Raw genomic sequence first — 2637 nt, forward strand, 5'->3', positions numbered from 1 at the left:
TCATCCCACAAAACGAAAGGTCAGTGGTTCGATTCCCAGTCAGGGCACATGCCTGAGTTTGGTCCCCAGTTGGGGTGCTTAACGAAAGGCAATTGATCGATGTTTCTCTCCCTTGCTTTCTGCCTTCCTTCCCCTCTAAAAAGTTTGGTTTGGGGAAGGTCAGTGTTAAGAAATAATTTTTTAAGAGTAATGGCAGCCCTGGCTGGCATAGCTCAGTGGATTGAGCATGGGCTGCAAACCAAAGTGTTGCAGGTTCGATTCCCAGTCAGGGTACATGCCTGTGTTGCAGGCCATGACCCCCAGCAACCGCACATTGATGTTTCTCTCTCTCTCTCTCTCTCTCTCTCTCTCTCTCTCTTTCTCCCTCCCTTCCCTCTCTAAAAATAAATAAATAAAATCTTTAAAAAAAAAGAGTAATGGCATGACTCTCATACAGATAAAAAAAAACAAACCTGTATTAAAGAGTGTATTTAACTCATTAACTAGGGAACCAGGCAAACGCCAGAGCCGGTTCAAAGGAAAAAAATCAAAGAACAGGCATGTTTACAGAGGAGGAGTGTTCAATGGATTTGCAAATAGCTGGGAAACAGGCTGCTCCCACAGAAGGGGCTGAAGTCAACTGAGCCCCGCCCCCTCCCCCGCCACTCAATTTGCACATCCAAAGACGAGAGTCTGCTCTGCTGTGGGTTCTCTACAACTTAGAGCACCAGGCAATGGCTCGGAGGCCTCCACTGCCGCCAGGAGTCGGAGAGCCGGAAGGGTGTCCGCTGAACGGTGAGTTTTCCACGGGAGACCATGAAGTCATCATTTTACGTTTATTCCCAATTTCTTTATGTCGGATAGGACACCACCAAGAGAGTCAAGATGATATTTTGGGGAGTCCCGTGCAAAGATCTGGGGAGAGGCATTCCGGCAGAGGGAGCTATGGATGCAATGGCCCCGAAGTGAGGGATGGGTTTGGTGTGTTTAAGGAACCACAAGAAGATGGGCGGGGCTGCAGCCAGTGGCCGAGGGGTGGGGGGTGGGCCCCAGATGAGAGGGGCAAGCAGGGACCAGAGCAAAAAAAGTGCAGACTGAGATCTCACCCTGAGAGCGAAGGGGAGGCCTGGAAAACTCTGAGGCAGGAAGACACAGGCTCCCACCCACCTTTCAAACGCAACTCTCTGCGGCTATTTAAAAATGGCCGGAGGCAAGACCCTAGACTTCTCGGGAAGAAACCTTCCTTAGGCATGTTCAGGAAACAGTCCTGGAGCCAGACGCTGGAAAGAGGGGAGACCTATTAGGATGTGAGAAACTCCATCCTAATAGGTGAGTTCCTCCACCTCCTGGTGGGAAGGAGTGGTCCAACCCCTTTGGGAACCTCGCAGAAGCTCCTGGAAAGGAGCACACCTACTCTCCACGCCCCCCAGGAATTCCACTCCAGCAGAAACGCGAGCCCATGGGCACCAAAACACGTGCCCAAGATCGCTCCCCACGGCACTATTATTTCCTTAAGCTGGAAACTGCTCCAATGCCCACGAACAGTGAAATGAATACAGGGGTCCCTTCCTACTTACTGGGCTGGATGGAAAAGAATGAATGGCTGATGTGCAGAACAGCGTGGAGGAATCTCAGAAACACTTGGATTGAGTGAAAGAAGCCAGGCCGAGAAAAGTGTGCAGGTGTGTATACTTTTTTTATTACATTCATAGGAGGTTCCGGCGCTGACAAAGCTATCCTTTGGGTTTGGAGATGCGTGCAGTGGCCGCCTTGGGGGAGGGAGGCAAGAGTAACGGATGATTGGGAAGAAGGGCTTTTAAAGGGCCGAGGTTGCATGTCTTGTCCTGGGCATCACCAAAGAGTTCGCCTTGGAACCGGGCCCCACACTGGAGGCGAAGGGAAGCGGAAGTGCTCTCGAACGATCTCCAAAATTACTGGATTTCTTCGACAGAGACTGTGTTGTGTGGTGTATGCTCACGGGTTGCGGCCTTTGGCGTGCCTTTTTATCATCTCTGAGCCATTTTATAACCCTGGAAGTCGTTGAATACACGGATGATACTGCACATGATTCTTTTCCAGAAAAATGCGCACCGCGCCCGGTGGAGTGGCAGGTGGCTGCTGGCCTCTGGGCGCCGACCAGTCCTGCGTCCGTTCAGCGAGCGCACCCCAGCGTCCCTGGCAGCTCTGCATCCGCTCTTGATCGTCCTTCCAACTGGTTGCAACGATTGTAATGTGCCGGTTCCCTCGTTCGTTAATGAGTTAAATAAAATCTCTGACACGTGTTCATTTTATATTTGTATGGAAGTTGTGAGTCTATTCTTTGTTTTTTCAATGCTCCTTATTAAGATCTATATGTTTTTTGGCCCCGGTCAGGCAGCTCAGTGGTTTAGAGCACCATCTTGACACACCAGGGTTGTGGGGTCCAGCCCCAGTCAGGGCACACGCAAGGTCAACCACTGAATGCGCGGATGCGTGGGACAACAAATCTCTCAGCCTCTCTCTCTCTCTCCCCCCACCCTCCCACTCCTCTCTCTCTAAAATCAATAAACTTTTAAAATGCCCTTTCCTTTCAACAATCTATATGTTCTCCTATATGTGTTCGACGTCGGTTAAACATGTTTAATAAAAATAAAGTTAAATTCAAAACAGCAGAAAAGG

At 50.1% G+C, this 2637-nt stretch overlaps 1 long non-coding RNA gene across 2 annotated transcripts; it reads left to right on the top strand.

The window, feature by feature from the left end:
- The first annotated feature begins 665 nt into the window (after positions 1 to 665).
- LOC123831542 lies at positions 666 to 2270 on the top strand. Of its 2 annotated transcripts, none has more exons than XR_006787926.1 (3): positions 666 to 774; positions 1539 to 1661; positions 2059 to 2270. It is a non-coding gene; the product is annotated as an uncharacterized LOC123831542 (long non-coding RNA). The 2 variants fall into 2 exon arrangements; XR_006787925.1 differs by having other exon boundaries at positions 674 to 774; positions 1496 to 1661.
- The last annotated feature ends 367 nt before the right edge of the window (positions 2271 to 2637 follow it).

The sequence above is a fragment of the Phyllostomus hastatus genome, unplaced genomic scaffold (genome assembly GCF_019186645.2).
Source record: "Phyllostomus hastatus isolate PE091 unplaced genomic scaffold, TTU_PhHast_1.1 phas_scaffold_182, whole genome shotgun sequence".
Taxonomy (NCBI): Eukaryota; Metazoa; Chordata; class Mammalia; order Chiroptera; family Phyllostomidae; genus Phyllostomus; species Phyllostomus hastatus.